This window comes from Oreochromis aureus, linkage group 3 (genome assembly GCF_013358895.1).
Source record: "Oreochromis aureus strain Israel breed Guangdong linkage group 3, ZZ_aureus, whole genome shotgun sequence".
Lineage (NCBI taxonomy): Eukaryota > Metazoa > Chordata > Actinopteri > Cichliformes > Cichlidae > Oreochromis > Oreochromis aureus.
This window is the reverse complement of record NC_052944.1, coordinates 112321022-112345543: the sequence shown is the minus strand read 5'-3', so window position 1 is coordinate 112345543 and position 24522 is coordinate 112321022. Positions and strand designations below refer to the sequence as shown.

At 39.5% G+C, this 24522-nt stretch overlaps 1 pseudogene; it reads right to left on the bottom strand.

Annotated features, from left to right (window-relative positions):
* Positions 1-1345: 1345 nt before the first annotated feature.
* On the bottom strand, positions 1346-23965 carry LOC120435044 (annotated as a pseudogene).
* Between the last annotated feature and the right edge of the window lie 557 nt (positions 23966-24522).

Below are 24522 nucleotides of genomic sequence, written 5' to 3'. Positions count from 1 at the left end.
TCCCTTAAGTGGAAACTTCCTGTTGTTCCCCATTTCGCCTTCTTTTTCTTCCCAGACAGAAAGCCAGACACAAGATTAGTTCCCCCCTCCACTCTGTCATTTTCACTTTTTTGTCTCAGGGCTCACCATGTCCTAAACTCGGTTTGACTTGACACATATAAACCTGCTTGTGTGGCCTCTGCCTCACATGTAGATACAGCTACAGGTTTCTCTGTCAGTCAGACTGAAACAGTGTCCTGATGCTGCATCATTCAGCTCTGTGCCCCAGTCAGCATCACTGTGTCTACCAGTGTCAGTGTTTCTTTTCCTGTAACACTCAGCACAGGCTCAGCTGGTATCCAGTGTTGGACTTTCAGCTGCTGTGATAGATCCTCTAACATAGATCAGCTCTGCTACATGTTGTTAGATAAGTGCAGCTGCCTGTCATGTCCTGATGTTTCTCTGTTATGTGACTCACTGGTTCAAGTGTGCTGTTTAAGTCTTCTAAACTCTGTTTTGGGCCTCAGAAATGCTCACTCTGTTTGTACATCACTTATTGTCAGCAATAGACTCATTCTGCTTTGTGGCAATAAACACATGTGACATCACTTCCTCTTTGTTTTTGATGCAGCGTTTTGTCAAATTAGAGATGCATGAAAAACAATGAAACAGCTTCTAAAAGTTTGACATCAAAGCAAATCTAATGTCTGTCATCAAATTCCAGCAGATTCTTCACCAGGACCCTTTGTGATAGTTTTCATGTTTCATACAAACTAAAGTGATACACAACATATGCAGTGCTATACACACATATTTACATGTTTCTAAGAGTTTGATAACCAAGCTGTTACCAACATCATGCACCGTGTTCTTCTTCAACATGCAAAAAACAAAAGAATAGTTTCAAATGAGGATTGAAGCCTTTGCTGTTTATTAGATCAGCCACATGCATTATGATCCCTCAATACAATCATATTCTGGTTAGAACTGCATTCAAAACTATTGAGCCAATATTTTCAGCTTATATGGCTGAAACATTTTCAAATGATGAGCTTCCAACAATGAGTGAAACAGTAAGAGCATGTGGAGAGTTTGGAAACATCCCATTAAGAAAGAGAAATCAAACATTTGGATTCATTTTAATGAGCTCAGACTTGTTGACAATGCAGAGGAGCTGGTTGTGAACTGAGCTTCAGAGAAACACAACATACTGATGTTCATTGTGAAGTTTTGAGTGGAAAAAGACAGAAAAACAACATGTGGATCCTGGAATAATGGGAGCTTCCATCTTTAAAGGACTGAAGAAGTTTACAAGGAATCATTTAGAAGAGTTTCAAACATCAACTGATTGAATCAATGAATCTGAAAACGTGTTTGTGAGTGAAAGAGACAGACATGTACAGACTGAACTATCTGTTCAACAGTCAGAGTGTTTATCTAACAGGAGACACTCTTTACACTCAACTCAGTGCAGACACACTGAGGAACCAGAAGACCAGTCATAAAATCCAAACCCAGGATAAAGAGTTTGAGTGAATGTGGTGTTGAAGGTGTGGAGGTGGATCAGAGTGTCAGAGGAGACTCTGTAGAAGGACAGAGTGCCAGCAGGACAGTCCACATACACTGCTACTCTGTTAGAGACAGAGGAGGAGGAGGAGGAGGAGGAGATGAGTGTTGATCTGTTATTATGATAAACACAAACAGGTATATCAGTGCAGTACAGACTCCAGGACTGATCATTCCATCCAAACTCACAGCCACTTTTTCCTTTCCTTCTGATTTTTCTGTAACTCACTGATATATAAACGTCTTCTCTCCACTCAACCTCCCAATAACAGCGACCAGTCAAACCATTTCTACACAGCAGCTGTTCACAACCATCAAATCTGTCTGGATGATCAGGATATGACTGAACCTCCTTCACTCGTGTCACCTTCCTGTTGTTGTCAGACAGTTGGAGGTTTCTATGTACTGTGTTTGTGTCGATTGTGAGTTGACAGGAATCTGATGGAGAGAACAAACACAATCCAGCTGCAATTATTGATCCATCATCTGTTCATTGATTGACACTTTGATGATGACTCCTGACATGATGAAGATGGTTGAATGTGTGCAGCTTTGTTTTCATGAATCCCATTAAAAACACACTTACACTTCCTCAGACCTGGTCTCAACCATCGGACTCCAGCAGGCTCCACCCTGAAAGGAGGAGGGGTCAGAGCAGCACAGTCAGCATGCACACATGGACATTACATGGCTCTCACACACACACAGTTAGACACTGATAAAGGATAAAGGAACAGTCCAACATTTTCAAAAACGCAAACATGGATCAACTGCTGATGACTTGGATTGATCTTGGATCTGTCAGTAGCTGGAAAGGACATGTCTCTGCCTTCGCTGGCAGCTGTTTGTCTCCTCTTGGTGTCGTGGTGGTTATATGACCTCTGACCTCCAGCCTAATGGTGGAATTGAACTCAGGACCTTATTGCTATGCGGCAACAGTGCTATCCACTGTGCCACTGTACTGCCCCTCTGCTGGAAGTCTGAAAATTTATTTGTCATTAAGATCACTTCCAGTCTGAGTTATTTTCACATTACTGGCAATTGAATGGAGACAAACTGCGAAGTAGAAAATCATTATTTTATAGTGTGTATTGGCTTTTTAGAGCACATTTGGACCTTTGCCTCTGAGGAACTGTAGAAACGCATAAATGCATTTCTGCAGGGCTGCTCGCCTTACAGAAATTTTACAGAGAACATCTCCCTGTAGTTTTCAGCTTCTACCACTGTTCTGATTATATATTTTTTTTTCTTTTGACAAAGTTCAGTTAACAGTTTTAAGTGGATGTTTTAAGCTAATATAAATATGTCTTATGTCTCTGAATTCATAGTTTGATCGAATCTGAAACAGTCTCAGTCTATATGCCCTTAGCCCCTCCCACCAGAGATGGGAATAAGGAGTGAAGGTAACAGATATTTAACAAAATCAGACATCCTCACTTTGGAGCATCATTTTAAATGAATATGATTGGCAAAAAACTCCTTTTCCTCCCTTTCAATCTGATTCAAATCAGATGAATATCTGAATAGACACAGAAATTGGATAGTTAAATTTGACAGTTAAATCGGACAGTAGTAGGACCTGACAGGGGAATGATAGCTGTTATTGTGAATTAAAATAAGTACTAAGTAAGTGTAATTAACTCACCCTACATCCCTAAACTGTTAAATCTGTGATTTAAAATCCAGCTGTAGATCAGCAGTACTAATTCAAATTGACTGCACCATCAAACATACAAATATCTAAACAAATGGAGTATAAATGGTGAGCAAAAGGCAGTTATCATTATTTATCCTGAAAAACATCTTCTAGGAGAATGTCTATTTATTATTCAGCTAGACTAATGCATGAAGCAAACAGGAAGTGAGTGAAGGAGACAGAAAATGTTTCCAGCTTATTCCCCTCTATCAGACATTCTCTCCGTACCTGAGAGTGTCCAGTTTCCAGCCTGGATCCTTCAGTCCAGCCGACAGCAGCTTCAGTCCTGAGTCTCCTGGATGATTGTAGCTCAGGTCCAACTCTCTCAGATGGGACGGGTTGGAGCTCAGAGCTGAGGCCAGAAACATACACACTTCCTCTGTGATCAGACAGCCTGACAGACTGTAAATACACAAAACAATCCATCCATGAACAATTCACTGAAGGTTTGTCTTTGTTTTGCCTTTGTTTTTTCCAGAGACAGTGTGTCAGGGCTTCGTGTGTGGATGAGAGGAAGAGAGGACCCAAAAGCAGGACATCAATGACAAGACCATGAACAGAGGAAAAAGAGGACTTAAATACAAAGGCTAATGATGATGATGATTGGAGACTGTTGAGTACACAGCTGAACATAATGAAACAGGAAATGGAACATGTGAAAAAAAATTAGTGAACATGAACTGAAAACGCTGGGTCAAAGACCCAGGAAGGTAAATCACAGCAAAAAATCCTGGCACAACTTCACCTGCTTCCAAGGTGCATGGAGAAAATGAAAGAATTAAAAAAGCAGGAACTCCAGCAACACTTGAGAAACGAAGAACAGCTTTAATAATTGACCAACGCGTTTCGGCTTGTGGCCTTCATCAGGGTCATAGTGAAACATTGTAAAAAAATAGCTTAAATACAAGACAGGAAACAGAAAAAAAAATTCAAATTAACCAGTCAAAACTTCACAGATAGGTCAGCTGACATATCATAAGTAGGTATTGGTTAATTGGTTAGGTCACGCCCGTCAGGTCCAACACTTTTAGGCTAGAGGATTGGGAGCTGAGAACTGAAGAAAGAATTTCACAGCTTCTTTGTGACAGGTTACAGATACCCAGTCTAAAAAAAAAGAACAACATGAAGACAAACACACCGAAATTAAAGTGTATTGATGTGCAGTAAGGAGTTACTAGATTTGGCAACATGCAATGTTGATTTACTGGCTAGAAATGCTATCACCTTATTTTAAACACATCAAAAACATGGCACTTTACTGTGACTTATTAACAATGACAAACAGTAAGACACATCTACAAATGGATGATTCTGACCTTTTGTAACTATGAATTAAATATGTAATTCGATGACAAATAAGACTTTAATCTGACCTCAGAGTTTCCAGTGTACACTGTGGACTCTGCAGGGCAGCAGACAGAAGTTTCACTCCTGAATCTTGTAGGTTGTTGTTACTCAGGTCCAGGTCTCTCAGACTAGAGGACTTGGAGCTGAGAACTGAGGACAGAGCTTCACAGCCTTTGTCTGACAGGAAAAAATCATTCATTCTAGAAATAAAGAACAGAGAAAAGCATAATCACTGAAATGAAATATCTTGATGCATGCTCAATCATCCAGGTAAGAAAATCCCCGAAAATTGACTCTACTCATCTGGATGTTGTGTTTTCTTTGGCAAAACGTCTCTGAGTTCTCTAACTAAAGTTTTAAACAACTGTATAAAAAGACTCCGAAAGAAGGACGGCCCCAGCACACGGCAATGTCGCTGCAAAATGACGACGGAGTTGGAGTGACGGAGTAATAATCGCAAAGACTTTTCTCTGTGTGCAAAGACTTTTCAAATATCCTCCACAGTGATGTGAAAGATTCCTTTATAGTTTTAGGATGTACCCTCTCTTAGTTCTTGCTGTTAGGGGTGGAAAAAACAGTTATTAACCACTTATTAGGTTTAAGGAGATTTACTTTTTCAAATAGGAGCAGGGAGGTTTTGAAAGCTTTCAAAGCTCAAGTAAATCATAATTTAAAAACTGTATTTTGTATTTACTTGGCTTTGTCCAATATTAAAATTTCTTTCATGATCTGAAACATTTAAGTGTTACAAAAACAAGAAAAAAAAAACAAAAAAAAAAGCCAGAAATAAAGAAGAAGACAAGGACTTTCTGCGAATACTATTTGACAGTAAGTACTACCAATTAATAAATTCAATGGTACAAACACATATTTCCTTACAAAGCTTTGTTGGAGGCTTTTACCACTGGCAGCAGCCTCAGAAGAGCCTCGTCTGAAGCAGAGTATTTCTTCAGGTCAAACACATCCAGCTCTTGTTCTGATGACAGTAAGATGAAGAGCAGAGCTGACCACTGAGCAGGAGACAGTTTATCTGTGGAGAGACTTCCTGATCTCAGGGACTGTTGGATCTCCTCCACTAGAGAACGATCATTCAGTTCATTCAGACAGTGGAACAGATTGATGCTTCTCTCTGCAGACAGATTCTCACTGAGCTTCTCCTTGATGTACTGGACTGTTTTGCGATTGGTCTGTGAGCTACTTCCTTTCTGTGTCAGCAGACCTCGTAGGAGATTCTGATTGGTCTGCAGTGAAAGACCCAGGAGGAAGCGGAGGAACAAGTCCAGGTGTCCATTTGGACTCCGTAAGGCCTTGTTCACAGCACTCTGGTGGAGAGAGTATAGTTTCCGTGTATTAAATAATTTCGACCACGGGAAGATTATTTGTTGTTCTTCCAGCAGATTGAGTCCAGATTTGATGAAGGTCAGATGGACATGAAGAGCAGCCAGAAACTCCTGAACACTCAGATGGATGAAGCAGAACACCTTGTCCTGGTACAGTCCTCTCTCCTCTTTAAAGATCTGTGTGAACACTCCTGAGTACACTGAGGCTGCTCTGATATCGATGCCACACTCTGTCAGGTCTGATTCATAGAAGATCAGGTTTCCTTTCTGCAGCTGATCAAAAGCCAGTTTTCCCAGAGACTCCATCATCTTCCTGCTCTCTGGACTCCAGTGTGGATCTGTCTCAGCTCCTCCATCGTACTTGACCTTCTTCACTTTGGCCTGGACCACCAGGAAGTGGATGTACATCTCAGTCAGGGTCTTGGGCAGCTGTCCTCCTCTCTGGTTTCCAGCACATCCTCCAGAACTTTAGCAGTGATCCAGCAGAAGACTGGGATGTGGCACATGATGTGGAGGCTTCGTGATGTCTTGATGTGGGAGATGATCCTGCTGGCCTGCTCCTCATCTCTGAATCTCTTCCTGAAGTACTCCTCCTTCTGTGGGTCAGTGAACCCTCTGACCTCTGTCACCATGCCAACACAGTCAGGAGGGATCTGATTGGCTGCTGCAGGTCGTGTGGTTATCCAGAGGTGAGCAGAGGAAGCAGTTTCCCCTGATGAGGTTTATCAGCAGCACATCCACTGAGGTGGACTTTCTAGGGTCAGTTAGGATTGTAGTTTTGTGGAAGTCCAGAGGAAGTCGACACTCATCCAGACCATCAAAGATGAACACAACCTGGAAGTCTTCAAAGCTGCAGATTCCTGCTTCTTTGGTTTCAGTAAAGAAGTGATGAACAAGTTCCACCAAGCTGAACTTTTCCTCTTTCAGCACATTCAGCTCTCTGAAAGTGAATGGAAATATGAACTGGATGTCCTGGTTGGCTTTGTCTTCAGCCCAGTCCAGGCTGTATTTCTGTGTTAAGACTGTTTTCCCAATGCCAGCCACTCCCTTTGTCAGCACTGTTCTGATTGGTTCATCTCTTCCAGGCGAGGCTTTAAAGATGTCTTCTTTTCTGATTGTTGTTTCTGGTCTGTCTGGTTTCCTGGATGCTGTTTCAATCTGTCTGACCTCATGTTCATCATTGACCTCTGCAGTCCCTCCTCTGTGATATAGAGCTCTGTGTAGATCTGATTCAGAAGGGTTGGGTTTCCTGCTTTAGCGATGCCCTCAAACACACACTGGAACTTCTTCAGCTTAGATTTAAGTTTACACCAACACTTTTGAAGAACCTCTGAATTAAAAACAGCAAATAAGTTTATTACTTAGTTTAAAAAGTGTCAAGACGTTCTTTTAATTATTTATCTTTTGCATCTTTGTGATAACTTTATCTTAAATTTTTTCAGACATTTGAGTCATTTCATCTCACATCAAATTAGGCCTTTTACTCAACCATCTCTGATTTCCATGAAGAAAAATGCTACAAAATGTGGATGTGCATCCAAATTTAGGTATATGAAATTCTTTCAAGTCTTTTGAAAAAGAGACAGTTGATCTCCAGCCGGTTTCTTTTTTTCACAATGAAATTAGAGGCAATGTTTAAACATGAATACTATAAAAGATGAAAGCCTGAAATTCTTTATGCTGCATAAGAAGGACTCAGGATCGGGGGGGGGGGGGTCACATTTTAATACATTTTTCAGAAATTCCAAACATTCAATTCACCCTCAAACATCACCTAAAGCTCTGTAACTGTGTGTCTTCTGTTTTTGACTTGATGTGACTAAAGAATATCAATATTTAGGTTACTTCTGTTGCATACAGTGGCATAAAGTTAGAGATGATGAAGATGACCAAACACATGTTCACTCATTAGAGCTCACACTTTAGGCATACTGCTGACACTACCGAAATGCCATGTGGAACTAACAGAGCTCTGATTGGTCACTGGTCATTGGTCATTGCTCATGCTTCATTTGTTTCTGCCTTATCAAAGTCTACAGACAAACAGATCAGAAGTCTTACCTTCTGATAAACACAATGAAGCTTCCAGTTCTGAGGACTGCCTGCTGGAGGAAAGTGCGCCTTGAATCATGAGCTCGTCTTTTAAAAATAAAAACCTGCATGGCTTCAAAATAATGTAAATATAACATTTGTGCTAAATTATTTGAGGAGAAAAGACAAAATTAAAACTTAGCCTAAAACAGATTGTCACAGTTTATTTTATGAATGTGTTAATGTCATGTCTGCATACTGTACTGACTGTTTAATGTTTATTTTTTCCTCTGACTGACCTTTTTTAATCTTCTTTAAAATCCACTTCACCACCTCCATCACATGGTCAGTAGTGTATGTCTCCACCATAAGATCCACTGTTCTCATTCTGCTTGCTTTCTCTAGTCGGCTCTTTTTGATGGTTGTGAAATGACCTCCAGGTCCATTCTGTAGGTAAAAGCGAAAACGTTCCAGCTCCTCTTCTCCCAAATTATCCAACATGTTCAGCAGCCGCTCCTGAACAGATGCCTCCATCTTTGATCTGTAAAACATGAGAGAGCATGTAAATCATAGTCTCATCATATCTACTATTTAGTATATTATACAGCAGATTACATGTTTAATCTGGATTATGGGAAAAACATTGGATACTGAATTATAATGAATCAATGAGTAGATCTGATGCGCCCTCTTGAGGGAATACATATTCAAATTAATCGAATTTCAGCTCCAACACTGTTGTTAATATATAAATTAAAGAGGAACTTATACAAATGATCAAACTGTCAAAAGGAAACAAAGAGATCTTAATTTTTTTTAGAATTTAGCTTTTTATCAACTGATGTCTGTACTGATCACATTAGAACACATCACTTATTTAAAAACATGAACTATGAAGTCAAATAAGGAAAATAAAAGGAAAAGACTCCAGAATAAGATAAACATTCAAATTAGTTTTATGGAGATTTTCATATATACTGGCACCTGTTTAACATGAAGTTTCTAAATCTGCTCTAGAGTCAGGAATGTGGCACCAAGAAGGAATTCATCACAATCATAGTTATGACAATTATCTGATGATGAGATAACTCTGGTCCTTGAGATGGTTCAGCACACGCTACTTCACATACAAACGTAGAAGTGTGAGTGAAAAAGAGCTGACATTAAACATGATGGAGGATTTATTCACAAACACTGAGTTACAACAACATTTACACACACACTACCTCTCTGCAGGAGAAGAACCAACTCTCTTTAACTCGTCACTGTGTAAGGACACAGAGCTGGGTGGAGGTCCAGGTGGGTTCCTGTGAATAATGATGGAGCAGTGATGTGAGTGCTGAGCTGTGACATGGAGAAGAGTCATGGACAGTTAGAGATGGTCATCTCACCTCTGAGCTTTGGTCTGGCTCTCATGTTCCCCACACAGAGTGCTTTTAGAGAGAGGGACTCCCTCCTCTCTGTCCTCACACTGATCCATGCTGCTCAATTCAGCTCACACACACTTTCTACCTTCACCTGCAGAGGAAACACAAATCATTCATGTGCACATCAACTGAGAGCTGCAGAGGTCATATCTGAGCCACTCCATCTGAGACACAGCTTTCAGAAGTTCACTTAAAAAAGTGGCACAGAGCCGAGTCCAAGTCCTCCATTGCCTACTGTCCTACAAAGTAGCAGGTCAAAACATGGCTGTAGAAATGGCAGAGAGCAGCTTTACTTCAGTCACAATGCCCAGTATTCCAGGTTAACTGGTTTATAGTTATGTCACGGACCCGACTCGGGGGTACGTGAGCAGTGTGGACTGTTGTTGTTATTATTTATAACTAGAAAGTGCATTTTCTGAAGAAACTGCAGTGTGAATGCTTGAATCTGTATGTATGCACTGAAATGAATTAATTGCTGAATTTAAGTTAAAAATGTTGAATGAGCTGGAAAATACAGAAATTTAACCTGAAAACAAAAGTGCAGAACTTTTGAAAGCTGATGTTCATACAGAAGAAGTTGGAAAATAGCTGAAAATGTATAAAAAAGATGAGTAATGACAAAAGAAAATTTAGAGTCAGAAAACATCTGAATTCTTCTAATCACTTAAAGAGTGGAATTATGTATTATAAAACTCCAATTCATAAAAAAATAACTTAATAAAAATAAATGTAAAAAGAAATTTGTTGAAATGAACTTAAAAGATGAACAAACATTCTGGAGAAAATACAAACTTTAATATACAGCATAATGTTTTCAAACATATTTTGTATATTATGTTTAATAGTATTATATACATCAATTTGTTTTGTATGTCATAAAAAATAACATAAAAATCTTAAGTCATATTTTACAGCTCCTTTCTGAAAAGCACTAGTAGAATAAATAAAAATATCTAAATTAAATAACCAAATAAAAATAATAAGCAACATATGAAATACATGAAAATTCAACTTTTAAAACCACAATCCTGAACCTTTAAATTGTGTTGGTTTCTTAGAACATGACTGAACAGCTGTTTCTATCAGTCTACTTAATCTACTGATCTGTCTACAAATCTTTTTATTACTCATTCTTTTTTATGTTTTATTGTAAACAGTGTCCACACAGTGCTAAAAGAGAACTGTATAGAGACTTTTGAGTAAACTCAAATGAAAGCCTAAGGTGGTGACACAGTTTAACACATACAAATAATCAAATAAACACATTAGTCCTTTTTGTGAACATGAATAAATAAGTATCATTAGTTTACAGCATTGTTCAGCCATGCCACTAAATGCTTTTTTACACTGTGTTTTAACCTGGGCTCACACACAAAGTCCAAATTTAGTTAGTCCCTGACTTTGAGTTGTGGTTTTGACTAATTATTATACACAAGGCTTTATCTATCTGAACTCTAAGGACACAAATATGAAAAAACCTATACTTACCAGCTGATACCCCACACTACACACTAGGTGTGCCATGTGACCTGAAACTTTGGTACAAACTCATCAAAATCATTCTGTTAACACTGGTTTTTAACACTGTTTGTGTTGCTGTTCAGCAGTTTAAAATGTTTTAGATTGGATTACATGGAATGAATTTGAGTTCTCTTGGGGGTTTTCGTCTGTTTCGTTCTCAGCAGATTTTTTTTTACATACTATTGAATTCCAGTTACCACATTTCTGGTCATATGGCATCCCAAGTACCCACTTAAAACAACCCCCACAGTTAATTCAACATTAAAACAAAATAAAAAATATGTTAAATAAATAAAGGTTTCCTCTGTGATGAAATATTAAATAAGCATACATTGTACAGAGCACTAACAATGAAAACAATCCTTTAGCCTGTTGATCAGAGAGAGGCAGTCATTATGTCCATTTGAAACCTGTAATCAAAGAGCACAATGTTTCTGTGAAACTATAAAGTCCCATATGATCCTCTTCATGTCCAGTGACTTCAGAGTGGATCCTCCCTGTCATCCGGCCAGTGTTTGATGTGTGGCAAGCAGCACAGAAGCAGGATAGCTGAGGACTTTAAAAGAAGAGCAGAAAACAGGAACATATGTAGTTGTAAATGTAAATATCACTGATACTTGTCTTGTCAAAGGGAATAAAATGATGAAAATGTTAACTTACACACTCATTTAGGGAGGATCTTGACACTGCACAGAGGAGGCACAGTCAGTCTGACAAAGATGGTGATCTCCAGGGATGTTTTCCTGCAGCAACATTCCTGCCAACTGGCCATATGATCCAGAGTAGTTGGTTTGCAATGAACAGAAAGGTGTATATGTTAGGTAGTGTGCACTTAGAGCTGGTCCTAAGAAACAAACACATCCTGTAATAAACTGAATACCTTTAGTAGTGCTGCTGCAAATATAAAGCCCTTCTATCATGTGTGGTTTCAAAGAAAGGTTTTGGAGGCTCAGTCACAGAAACTGTGCAGTCTGTTCAGTCCTGAGTGTCTCAGCTCTGAAGGGGATGGATCACAGAGGGAAACACCTGAGTACAGACATTACAATACACTCTAACACTCCTAAGGTCAAGTGAAAACACAATTTAAACACTGTACACTGTTGTATTAATACATGTTTTCATGGAAATAATGTCATTAACCCTTTTTGTTGTGAGTAAATCTCACCGACTGCTTGTGGGACAAGCAAGAAGGAAGACTTATCACAGAAGCTTTCCTGTGCTCCAGATGTGAAGTCTCACGCTCTGATCATACGGCGAAGATGGTGATGATGAAGCCTCTCTGATCTGTGGCATTACAGTTTCTGGCTGCTATGTGCTTCACACTGTTGGATTTTACATGTGATGCTTGGAGAAGACACAGAACTGTGTCTCTCTTAACAAAAAAAGGAAAAAGAAAGAAGCCTAAGAATCCCCACCGCACCCCCACACTCAACTCCCACCTACCCACTCCACTCAACTCCCCAGCCTCACACCATCCAATGTCTATACAAATGTAGGGTATCAGCGGGTAACAAAAAGCAAGTGTAACATATGTAGTACATATGTAACACTGCTGAAACATTTCTGGCCAGAAATGTGCAGTTATCAACCCAGACCCAGACCCACCCTGATAAATGCACCGGCTGATAACTTTTTTTTTATATTATGTTTAATTGTATTACATACATCAATTTGTTTTGTATGTCATAAAAAATAACATAAAAATCTTAGGTCGTATTTTACAGCTTGTTTCTGAAAAGGACTTAAATTAATTCAACAAATGTTTTTTTTTTCGAAATAGAATAAAAATCATTTTAAAAAGAGATGTTTGCAATGTTTTAAGGTGTTAATAATCTGATCCTGTCATGTGTCTGTTCAACTTTAGTTTCTGGTTTTGTTAAACACTTCATAGTAGAATAAAGAACGATAACTAAATTAAATAACTAAATAAAAATAATAAGCAACATATGAAATACATTAAAAATTTAATTTTAAAACCACAATCCTGAACCTTTAAACTGTTTTGGTTTGTGTTGGTTTCTTAGAACATGGCTGAACAGCTGTTTCTATCGCTATGATAAAAGGTAGTACTGAAACATGATAAAAGCTCATAAAAATGTATGTTTCATAGAAAAATTTGTCCAAAAATAGAATCATATACTTTTGAAAAAGTTTAAAGTTTATAACAAAACAAAATCAATAACATTTTTGTAAACAGTATTTCAAAATAGAGGCACACATAAACTGGCTTAACTGTCATTATTGCTGTAATTAGGGTTTTTTTTTTTTTTTAAAGCAACCTTTAGTCTGTGTTGTTCTCTCAGAAACAAGGAAGAAGCTGTTGAACATTTATGTGTTGTGTGGGCAATCCTCTGGTCCACCCTCCCTCCCTCCCAGCCACAGTGAGACTGGGGCAGCCTGGCAGGATGTTGAAGCCTGGCTGCAGAGAGGATATGCCTACACTGTTTGTGTTAAACTGGTATATTTGATTTTTCTGACATTTATAGGTTACTGTAAGTGAATTTTAGATTTTCTGTAATAAATAAAAATGTCATCTTTACTGATATCATTACTTAATTAGTTTAATTGTGTTTTATGTAAAAAAAATTAAAACATTATACTGCAATGCAGGGCGTTTTTTCTTAAGTCAATTTTTAAATATCGCTCTACTTTCTTAAGTCATTCAGAAATATAAAAATTACTTACTGTATTCAAAGATCTAGATCATGAATCATCACAGGACAATACACAGTATACAGGGTCATGGTAACTATGGTAGGTCTTCATGACTCCAGAATGGAGACATCGCTCTGGCTGAGAAATGAAAATAAGGTCAAGCAGTGAGTTCTTCTCTGTGGTAGGGGCAGTGATGACCTGTGCATATCCCCTAGACTCAAACAGCTCCAGGATTGGTTTGTTTGCACTGGATAAAACATTCTCATTAAAATCACCACACACTATGATGGGATGACAGTCCATGACCTCTAATGAGTCTATTAGGCTTACCAAGTCTTACCAGGTTTTTCAGGAATGGCCTCAGAGTGTAGTCTGGAGGTCTGTAAAAGACAGAATAGCAATCTCTCGCCTTAACCATCTTCTTATATTTACTGAAAGGTCCCCAGCTCTGTGCGAGGTTGCGTGTGCCGTCTGAACTGATGTCCATGTGGGTCCTGCAGGAAATCAGAGTTGGAAAAGTTGTTAATGTAGCAAAAAACAAAATGTAATGCATTTTGTTCATAATCTCATTAAAGCCATGATCTTTTTTTATCACTTTCACTGGAGTCTGCAAAGTTAAAATAACTGATTTACATTTATTGTTTATTACTTTTATCGGACATCACCCGATCTCATTTATACACATTTAAGAAATAACATGGAAAATATCCTTTTGTTTGCATTTGGAGACTCGGCATTTGAACCATCCCAAATATCTGGACCAGAGAACCAACTCCTCAACCGGTAAAACAGGTCAAGGACACAGTTACACGATTGCTAAACTAACCTGTTTTTGAATAAAAGAAAACCATATAAGCATGAGCCCTGGAATCTCGGTTTTAAAAAAAAAAGAAGCATTACACATTACTTTTCTTCTGTTTAGTATACATGAGTTGCTGCTCACACTCTGAGTTGCACCAATGTGTCTGTCAGATGTCCCAAATGCAATGTCAGGCCGCACGCGCACTCACGCCGGACACCTGAGCTTATTTTCACAAGCCCTCGACTCAGCTACAAAGTGCCTATGGGGTCAGTTTCCTTTTCATCAGAATCCATCATTCAGACATAAGTTGAGCGATGGTTTAACCAATTTTCCATCAAAGGGATTAAACAGAACATAGGATGTAAGTTAAGGAAATATAAGTTTGACTATGGAGCACATCTCCTTCAGCGTTCACAATAATGGGTTGCATTTCTCTCAGTCAACTGACTGTTTGGAGGGGGGTGGGGGGCTAATAGTTAGTGGGCTCTGTGGGTTGTTGTTTTTTAATCACACTAGCAGTGAACAAAAGCAGAAAAAACCCCTGTAAAGATGCAGACTGTGAAAGTCTGGTTTATACCATAAGTCTTACCAGCTGTAACTGGGTTTTTTGTGTTATAAGCATGTGTCAAAACTTCAGTCTCCCATTGCTAATGTGATCCTCCTTTTTTGTTCCCTATTAATGATCTACGGTAATTTGTCCTCATAAAATAATAAGGCTTTTATCCAATGCATGCATTGGATAAAAAAGTAATTTTGTCTACACTGAATGTAGTTTACCAACTGCTCCTCAGTCCAAACTGACTTTATGGTTCATACGTGTCAACTCTGGGAACTCCTGTCGCAACCTCCACCCTGTGAGCGCGCGCGCACACACACACACACACCTACACACACACAGAAGGAGAGAAACAGAAAGATCATTAATGCAGAGGATTGCAGCAGCTCTTGGATTTTCACTCTGTCGGATTTCAGAACGGTCACATAAATTTCATTACAAATCTTTTGCCTTTGCTTCAATGTGTCTTTAAATCCTTTCTTGTTCAAATGGTTTATTCACATAATAAAGAAGTAGCTCGGGAACTCAGTAAGTAGGAACAGCGATAGTTTAAAGACATTTTCTACAATACAGAGGATTTCATCATCCACAGTTTGTGAAAACTGCGGTTAAAAAACAAATCAGTAAATTCATAAATGATGGACTCTTTTCAGAGGTACGCTTTATGTACTGATTAACATACATAACATAACATATTAGGGTGCACACTGGTTATGCCATTACGGATTTTGCTCAAGAGTCTGTTTGAGCTAAAAACTTGAAATATATACATATAATTTTAAATCAGTAACATAGATAAAATGTGTTTGGATAACAAATGAGTCACATTTTAAACACTGTTTGAATAATCAAAGAGATATTTATAAAGGGCAGGCTTACCGGGAGCAGAGAAACACGCTGTATTTTCTCTTTTGCATGAGACACACCAGAAACGCTTTGTGCAGATAGCAAAGTCTGCGCTGTTGGGAGTGTCTGGACCCTCCACGCCGTACAACCTCGCACTGGTCCCCAGGGGCACGGCAAACTTGTAAGCCCTAGTTCAGCTCCCGAAAAATATGCTTGAGTTGTTCTTGTGTCCAACAAAAATGAGTTCTGATATGTTTTATTTTTAATGTTACTGCGTTGAAGTTAGCATAATTTAAAATAAAAAAATTATTAGTCTTTTAAATGAATGGCATCTTGTTAGACCGGTGACGGGGGCTTAAAAAACTAATACATTGTTTTACATCTTGTGCACACTTCAATGAAACTCAAAAAGTGGGACACACAATATGGAGATGATGACTTGACATTTGTTAGGGAGGAGTGTAAGTATAGAGAGGAGCAATTCCTACTTCCCATTCATGTACTCTGCAATGTGCATTGTATCCTTGTAATGTGTTTTACTTTTTTTCTATATAAATAGCTGTGAAAAAAACCATCAAAGTTGAGGTAAGTATTCACCACAGTATCATGTTTTTTATTATTAGGGTCAAATTTCTCTTTGTGTAAAAATTAAGCCAACATCCAAGTGTCAAAGGTCGGTTCTAAAAAACAAGTCAGTCCCTGAAGCTTATTTGTGCCACAGATGCTAATTCAGTGACTGCATGTAAGGAATGTTTTGGGACCTCTCTGATCTTAAAAAACTAACTTTGTTGTTACATTACAGCAATATTGAGGAAGGTTTTAACAGTTGATCATGGAGCAGGATGAAGGTCAGAGGGAAACTCCCTGCCACGCTTCTGGTTATGCTTCCATCCGGCGTAGTCATCCAGCCGGTCCGTGCTGTATCGCCCCTCTTGACCCGGAGTGGTATAACGTTTTGTAGAAAAGTTTGATCGAGTCGCTCTCTCTCTCACTTTTACCAAAATAATAAATTCTCTGGGGTTTTTTTTCTCATACGTTTAAGGTATCCTACGGAGGAAGCATCCTGAGCTCTCGGAGGTAATTGACCGGGATGAACCGACGGTCGTCTGACTCCTTCTTGATGTGCGTAAAACAAGGCCATTTTCTTTTAGGGTTTCTGGTTTTCTGTCTATTGAGAAAAACTGTTGTAAAAGTAGCTCAAAAAAATGAAGAAAAACTCTTTACTTTGGTCTGAGAAAGAGTGGCTGCACAAAACCAAAATACCTCATCGAGGTGTTTTAATAAAAATATTTGGGATAGAGTTCTGAATATGTGCTTTTTTTTTTTTTACTCGGGGTTTACTCGTACAAGGAGTTGAGGCCTTTATGAAATTCTTTCCTCGGCTGGAGGCATTAAGAAATACTAATAACGATTGTTGACTCCTCCTTGATGTGCGTAAAACAAGACCGTACTCTTTTAGAGTTTCTTTGTGTCGAGAGTTTTCTGCTAATGAGAAAACCTGTTGGAAAAGTGACTCTAAAAAAAGAAAAAAAGAAAAAAGAAAAGTCTTTCCCACACAATACCTCATCGGGGTGTTTTAATAGAATTATTTGGGGCCAATTTCTGAATATCTGCGCGGCGCTTTTTTCACGAAGGGTTATTTTTACACATACGAGGTGGACGGCCTGTAGGTTACAATCAGATAGAAAGTTCTTCTTTTCATTACAAGCGCTGGTGTAGCTTGCCTCCACATAAATGCAGTCCATTACTAGTCGGATAATCTTAAAAGTTTTTATTGCGTCTGTAATAAGATTAACGTAAGAAAGCAAAATAAATCCGCTATTGGGAAAATGAAATAGCTCTTTACTGAGAAAATGTTTATCAAGATCATTGTCATAATATTTAAACAGAATTCAAACTATGAGTTTGTCTGTGAAAAAACTAACTGCTACAATCATTCTCTCTATACAGCACTGACTCATCAGAAATCTGCTGCATCACACCCCTGAACTTTTCCTCCCTCCCCAGGAACCATACCCCTCCCTCTCTGATCAGAATTATCCCCCCAGGAACCACCCCTCCTTTTTTCCCGCCGGATGCGATTAGTCACACATATGGAATCGATTATACACTTCCGGAGTACCCCTCTCCCCTCACCGGATGCAATTCGTCGCGCTTATGGATCATATTACACACATCTGGATTCAATTAGACACTTCTGGAGTACTTCCGGTAGGGTCAAAAGGTCAAAGCTGGGGTCATCAATGAAATTTTGACACAAGCCGTATGGGAGTATGTTTTTTTTACACTAAATGTCACAAATCTCAAAACTCGCTCTCTCTCTCGCCGTCACTCCTAAAAATTCCCCTCTTCCTAAACAATCAAATGTCATGTTGTCATATCATTTTTTGATTGGTCGACATTATACATTTTTCCACCAACACAAACGGGCTGTTTTTTTGTTTGTTTTGTTTGTTATTTTTTGGTCATAAGCAGCAAGTGCTTGCATTTGCTGTCCTTAAACAGTAAATGTGATGAAATTATTCAGGAAAAAACGCTACGTATATATTGTTTATCATGACTGGTTTCACGTGGCCTATCGACACAATTTAAAAACTGGTATATATCACCTTGTTGCTTTGTCTTTAAGTGGTCATGTGATTGGCTTACCACTACTACTTTATTCTTCCTCAGTGAAACAGCAGCACTCATGCGATTCTTTTGCCCCCTTAGCTCCAGGTGTTGTGTCAAAAAGTGATTGTCTGCCAGAAAGTGATTGCCATCTGCAGGAGCACATGCAGCTGCTTAAAGCTGTAGTGCCCAGATTACTTACGTAGACAGCTACTTCCATGGAACTGATATAAGGTGCGGCAAGCTGAAGACACCTTCAACCATCTGTTTGTTAAAAAATAGTAACGCGACTGCACTGTATTTTCTTGTTAGTAACTATAATACTGTTGTAACGACAGAAATAGTTATAGTTAAATTACCCGTTACTGAAAAAAGTAACGCCGTTACTTATAAGGCCATTTTTCCCACCACGTTTGGGATGGGATGGACCACAGAGTGAAGGCAAAGGGGCCAACAAGTGCTCAGCATCTCTGGGAACTCCTCCAAGACTGTTGGAAAACCATTTCAGGTGACGACCTCGTGAAGCTCAGAGAGAGAATGCCAAGAGTGTGCAAAATAGTTATCCCAGCTGTCATGATCCTGGGTCCTTTTGACCCAGCGTTTTGTGTTTTCTATTAGTGTTATTTTGGTTCTGTTCTTCCTCCTGTTTAGTGTTATTCTGTTCTGCCCATCTATTCCTGTGTTAAGTCCGCGTTTCCTAGTCTGTGTCTTTGTGTGTATGTGTTTCCTGTTTTATTGTGAAGGTCTGCGTCTTATGTGAGTGTTTTCAGTTTGCCTCCCTAGTCTTGTCACGTTAATCACTCCCAGCTGTGTCCCCCACCTGTGTGTAATCTCCCTGTGTTCTCTGAGTGTTTTTAAGTCGTGTCTTCTGTCTTAGTCATTGCTGGTTCGTCTGTGTTGTTTCCCCTCGGTCTCCCTGCGTCTCTCCATGTGTATTTCCCCGGACCTCCCTGCATCTTCGTTTCTGGTTTGTTTTGTTAGTTTTACCCAGTTTAGGTTTTCCTGTTCATGTCACCCGCCATTGCTGTTTATTTCTACTCCTGTCAATAAATACTCACCTACACCTGAGCTGCCGCTTCCTGGTCCTAAATAATTCCCACACGGCTTGCCCTGGCAAACCGTGACACCAGCAAAGGGTGGCTGTTTGGAAGAATCTAAAATGTAAAACATGTTTTGAGCTCAAGAAGTTGGAGGGTGTACTGTACAGGACACACGAGATTGATTGACAATTGTCTACAGCCAATGTGCTGTAAAAAACCAAAAAAAACCCCAAAAAACAATATGTAAAATTGCACCAAAAAAATCAGCAAAACAGCGAGGCCGCGAAAAGTGAACTGCGTTATAGCAAGGGAGCACTGTAACTGCCAATTCAAACTGTAATAAATAAATCAAGCAAGAATATATGGTGGCTCAAAGTGTTGTAGACGAAAAGATAAACATCTCGTTTTGAGAAATCAGCCTTTAAAATCAAGTAAGTACAGTGAATAAAAAATAAACAGCAAACCAATCAGTAGTCGCCAATATCCTCCTAATTTTATTCCTAAAGAAATCAAATATATATATATTATGGGCCCAAAGGAGCCTGAATGTTTAAACTAGGCAGTACATGAAGTATTTTTTTTTTGAATAAACAAAGACATGACTATAAAAACTTTTAAAAGTCCAATTATCCACTCATGTGAATAAAAGTTCACTTGACATCTTTATAAAGGTTACCTGTTTATACAATAATATAAATCACATTTCAAATGATCATCTGTGGAAAAGTTTGAATCCTGACCTGAGAGTTTCCACTGCACACTGTGAACTCTTTAGTCCAGCAGACAGAAGCTTCACTCCTGAATCCTGCAGGTCACAGTTACTCAGGTCCAGCCTTCTCAGACTAGAGGACTGGGAGCTGAGGACTGAGGACAGAGCTTCATAGCTTCTCTCTGACAGGTTACAGCCACTCAGTCTGCAAAATAAAAGACAATCTATAAAACAAATACTCATGTAGAGCTTGTTAACACATTTCACAACATCAAATCTTGACTTTCTATTTTTAAAGGAAACATTAACATACTAAGATACAACATCACATGGATGAACTTGGCTTAAATATTTAATTAATAATTCTAAAAACAAAACATAATGTGACCTGACCTCAGAGTATTCAGTTTACATTTTAAAATTTGTAGTCCAGCAGACAGAAGCTTCACTCCTGAATCCCGCAGGTTTTCGATACTTAGGTCCATCTCTGTCAGACTAGAGGACTGTGAGCTGAGAACTGAGGACAGAGCTTTATAGCATTTCTCTGACAGTTCACAGATGTTAAGTCTGAAGATAAAAACATCAATAAAGATTGATGTTAAAGTGTATTCAGGTTGCAATAGCTTATTGTCTTGTGCTGAGCAGGTTAGTTAAACTTCACTTTAACTGAGAAATGAATAAAAATGCTATGAAACAAGGATAACTGGATAAAGTTTACCTTTACTGGTTAAATTCTTGATTATTTTTGTCAGTTGATATAAACAAAAATAAACATCAAACATATAAACAAACAGAACTAAACAGAATACAAATTGATCTGACCTCAGAATATTCAGTTTGGCCTGTGGACTCTCCACTGCAGCAGACAGAAGCTTTACTGTTGAAGCCTTCAGGCTGTTGGTACTCAGGTCCAGCTCTCTCAGACTACAGGACTGGGAACTAATGACTGACAACAAAACTTGACAGCCTTTTTCTGACAGGTTACAGCTGCTCAGTCTGAGAGAGAAAGGAGAAAACAAAAAAACAAACAAACAAAATATATGTAATCAGATGAAATCTGTTGAACATTTGTTTTTGTTTTATTTTTTTAATTTAAACCCATGAGACTATGAGTGCTACCAATCCAACAATTATTTTGGAAAATTTTAGTAATTCAATAATCATTATGCTCATTACCTATGTACTGTGAGGAACACTGGATTTTAAACACTAGCTGTGTCCAAAAGTCTCCTTATATTTCAGTCGCATCGCTATAAGTGCAATGGTAATTTCTGCCGATAAGTTCCACTTTCTTCTTACTGTTTGCTGCGGTGATGATGTCACATGTTTTTATGACGGTCCTGCCGTATCACGAGTCCGAGGAGCACTAGGAATGTTTTTCTCCATGAGTGCGGGGGAATAGCGATCTCCAGCCGTGTGCGTTCCTGCGCAAATGTGAGTCAAAATCCCTCCAGTTCTACGAGTCCATTTCCGCTTATAGCACTGGTTGTACTTTGACGTTAATTACAGAGGGTTTATGCTAGGAGATTTATCGAGATTGGTAGAGGCATGTGACTTACCACCTTTTTTGCGGGTTGGATCTGTGCACCGCAGTTGGGTTATTTAGCCACTAGAGGGTGCTGAAGACCATGTAATTGCTGACCTTTCCTAATGTTGATGCATCAGGTCTTTTCTGTTGCCTGAGATACGCAGATATTCTTGTTTCCTGCCTGCTCAAATGGGATTGTGGGACTTCCTTTTGTCAGGTCATTCAGCTGATTATTTGTGTTACAGTTCATTATATTGGTGTGATGTTGGGAAGTGAAGATTGTTACATTTCACATGTGATAATTGTTTCTCCTTGTTTCTTGTTATTCAGAACCACACGCCTGTCCGCCCCTCCCACACTTGTTAAGTATGCCTACTGCTGTACTGTTGAGCTGCTGTTAACTTCCATTAAAGTATGTCCGGACATCACTCTCTGTGCACCACTCTCTGACCGGAGTTTAAGTCCTGAGGGAGCTATCATCCCAGCATCCCAGAGATAACTCTCTAACAAGCTGTATACAACTCTTCCTTTTAAAGATGTGTATAAAGGAGATGAGCTGAAAGACAGACTTCATGGAGAATGTTTGCTGTCAGGAAATATCAAAGGCAAAGCAGAGATCCATCCAGTCTCTTCCACTTAGCCCACAGAGGGACAGACAACCACTCTTACTCACACCTGCATGAAGTTTGGATCGCCAGGTAACCTAACAGCATGTCTTTGGACGGTGGGAGGAAACTGTAGAGGACCCAGAGAGAACTCAATGTAATTCTGTGGGAACCCTGGTTATGGCAGCCTTACAGTTAGATATGGTTACTGACAAGAAAAGGACCTGAGTGGCAATTTCAGTTATGAAGCCTAAGTTTCTCCCTCAATACTGGATGAAAACAGGACAGCCACAGCAGAGATTTCTAATAAAAAAAGGGAGAGTGTGCACTGAAAGTGAGATAAAAAACAAACAAAAAACTGCTGGAGTTGGAGACAAGTGAACAAGCTGAGGATAATAAACCTGTCAGAGGGGCTGAAGGATCAGAGCTCATGTTCTTATTGGCTGGCCCCAGATTGTCCTTTGATAAGAGTAACAGACAAAAATGTCTCCAAAATGCTGACACGTCCCGCTGGACTGAAACACTAAAACTACCATATATTTACTGAGTGACTGATGATCATTTAATTCACTATTTTAAATGTTTGTTAACACTTCTTTAAACTCAGAATTTCTGATTTATTTCCCATGGTTTTAAGATTTTTATTGATTATAAGATTTTAAGCGATCATTTTAAGCGATGAGTTCATGTTTACTCACAGAGCTTTTGCTGCCAGTGGTCACACTGGCAGCATTCTCAGAAGAGCCTCCTCTGAAGCAGAGTATTTCTTGAAGTCAAACTCATCCAGATCTTCTTCTGATGACAGTAACATGAAGGTCAGAGCTGAGCACTGAGCAGGAGACAGTTTACCTGTGGAGAGACTTCCTGAACTCTTGTATTGTTGGATCTCTTCGACTAGAGAACGATCATTCAGTTCAATCAGAAAGTGGAGCAAACTGATGCTTTTCTCTGCAGACAGATTCTCGCTGAACTTCTCCTTGATGTACTGAACTGTTTCCTGATTGGTCTGTGAGCTACTTCCTGTCTGTGTCAGCAGACCTCGTAGGAGAGTCTGATTGACCTGCAGTGAAAGACCCAGGAGGAAGCGGAGGAACAAGTCCAGGTGTCCATTTGGACTCTGTAAGGCCTTGTTCACAGCACTCTGGTGGAGAGATTGTAGGTTTGGTTTGTTAATTAATTTAGACCACCAGGAGGTTGTTTGTTGTTCTTCCAGCAGATTGAGTCCAGAGTTGATGAAGGTCCGATGGACATGAAGAGCAGCCAGAAACTCCTGAACACTCAGATGGATGAAGCAGAACACCTTGTCCTGGTACAGTCCTCTCTCCTCTTTAAAGATCTGTGTGAACACTCCTGAGTACACTGAGGCTGCTCTGATATCGATGCCACACTCTGTCAGGTCTAATTCATAGAAGACCAGGTTTCCTTTCTGCAGCTGATCAAAAGCCAGTTTTCCCAGAGACTCCATCATCTTCCTGCTCTCGGGACTCCAGTGTGGATCTGTCTCAGCTCCTCCATCATACTTGACCTTCTTCACTTTGGCCTGAACCACCAGGAAGTGGATGTACATCTCAGTCAGGGTCTTGGGCAGCTGTCCTCCCTCTTGGTTTCCAGCACATCCTCCAGAACTGTAGCAGTGATCCAGCAGAAGACTGGGATGTGGCACATGATGTGGAGGCTTCTTGATGTCTTGATGTGGGAGATGATCCTGCTGGCCTGCTCCTCATCTCTGAATCTCTTCCTGAAGTACTCCTCTTTCTGTGGGTCAGTGAACCCTCTGACCTCTGTCACCATGCCAACACCGTCAGGAGGGATCTGATTGGCTGCTGCAGGTCGTGTGGTTATCCAGAGGCGAGCAGAGGGAAGCAGTTTCCCCCTGATGAGGTTTATCAGCAGCACATCCACTGAGGTGGACTTTCTAGGGTCAGTTAGGATTGTAGTTTTGTGGAAGTCCAGAGGAAGTCGACACTCATCCAGACCATCAAAGATGAACACAACCTGAAGTCTTCAAAGCTGCAGATTCCTGCTTCTTTGGTTTCAGTAAAGAAGTGATGAACAAGTCCCACCAAGCTGAACTTTTCCTCTTTCAGCACATTCAGCTCTCTGAAAGTGAATGGAAATATGAACTGGATGTCCTGGTTGGCTTTGTCTTCAGCCCAGTCCAGGCTGTATTTCTGTGTTAAGACTGTTTTCCCAATGCCAGCCACTCCCTTTGTCAGCACTGTTCTGATTGGTTCATGTCTTCCAGGTGAGGCTTTAAAGATGTC